Consider the following 1,599-nt stretch of genomic DNA (forward strand, 5'->3'; position numbering starts at 1 on the left):
GAACTGCTGGAAAAGAAATGCTTTTGAGGTTTGCCTAAAAAAATTTTAAATTGCTGGAAAAATTTTCTTTGGTAACCTCTAAACCTTTCTTGTTTAAATTTATTATTAGCTTGAAATTTTGTGGTGATTGTTTGATTTTAATTTCAGTAAAATTGTGATTGCATGCCTGATACACATACACCAATTAATCTGCACTTAGTAAGGGCAATCACCTCAACAAGATAAGAGTCGGATTTCATCACCGGACTCTTGCCCAACTTAGGTGAACTCAATCTCACATAGTGTCACTTTAATTAAAATCAATTAAACGTTAGCTCCTAGGGACATTCAAGCTCAATAGGACGAAGATCATCGAAAGTTGCACCAATTTCGCTCTGTGACTTAGTTGATGTCTAGGCAAGCTTTGTCCCTATAAGGGAGACAGTTCATCTGTTCGAGGCAAGTGGTTTTTAAGTGGAACCTTTGCGAATGCATCGTGACCCCTCCACTTACCTGGGAGCTTACCTGGTCAACTCAGTTCATTAGACCGGATTGGAGGCTTAGGTGCCCTCTTCAAACCAGTTAGGAGCTATCTAGTGATTCTAGGACAAATACAAGGATTGATGTGTTTTTCTTTTATTACATGCTTAACTGATCAAGTACTAGTGTATGCAAGGGAGTCGTTCTAGAGTATGTGACCTATTATCTTTTGACCCTGAAATAGAACGGACCCTTAGGAATATTCGAGCTGAGATCAGAACATTAGAATCATCCCCATCTCCTGAGATGGCTGAAGAACAACCCAAACTCCTGAGAAAATACTTTACTTCCACCATTTACACTTTTCCATCTTGCATTCGATTACCTGAAGTAGCAGCTGTACAATATAAAATAAAATCTACTGTGATCCAAATGCTCCCATCTTTTTATGGGCTCACCAATGAAGACCCATATAAACACCTAGATGAATTTCTTGAGATTTGCACCACTGTCAAGATTCAGAATTTCACTAATGATGCTCTAAAACTTAGATTATTCCCCTTCTCCCTTAAAGATAGAGCCAAACAATGGCTGAATTCTTTAGAAGCCAACTCGATTCGTTCTTGGGATCAAATGCAACAAGAATTCCTTAAAAAATACTTTTCCATAGGAAGAACGAACCAGTTTAGACGTGCCATCACAAGCTTCTTCCAAACTGAGGGAGAGAAATTTCATGAAACTTGGAAGAGATTTCGGGACCTAATCCGTAAATGCCCACATCATCAAATACCTAAATGGCAGTTAGTGCAATGTTTCTATGACGGATTGACTGAACGAAACCGTCAGATGATTGATGCTGCATGCGGGGGGACTTTCATGCTTCAAAATGAGCATGAAGCATGGCAATTATTTGAAAATCTTAATGAAAACTCCCTCCACCATGCTTCCTATTCTCGTCAAGCACCCCCGAGTTCTCAAAGAAAAGGGACCATTTGTGAAATAAGTCATTCTATAGACCTGTCTAGCAAGGTAGATGCATTGTCCCATAAGATTGACCAACTGATGATAGATGGGCATTTCATTAACTCTTCCCAAGCACAAGTGTGTACTATCTGTTCTAGCCCATCCCACCCTATTCAT

General features: G+C 39.3%; 1 non-coding gene across 1 annotated transcript; it reads right to left on the reverse strand.

The window, feature by feature from the left end:
- Positions 1-1,141: 1,141 nt before the first annotated feature.
- On the reverse strand, positions 1,142-1,247 carry LOC120107028 (small nucleolar RNA R71). The gene has a single exon (XR_005509002.3). It is a non-coding gene; the product is annotated as a small nucleolar RNA R71 (small nucleolar RNA).
- Between the last annotated feature and the right edge of the window lie 352 nt (positions 1,248-1,599).

This window comes from Phoenix dactylifera, chromosome 14 (genome assembly GCF_051530095.1).
Source record: "Phoenix dactylifera cultivar Ajwa chromosome 14, Ajwa_hap1_PhDact_Kaust_v1.1, whole genome shotgun sequence".
In the NCBI taxonomy this organism is placed as follows: Eukaryota; Viridiplantae; Streptophyta; class Magnoliopsida; order Arecales; family Arecaceae; genus Phoenix; species Phoenix dactylifera.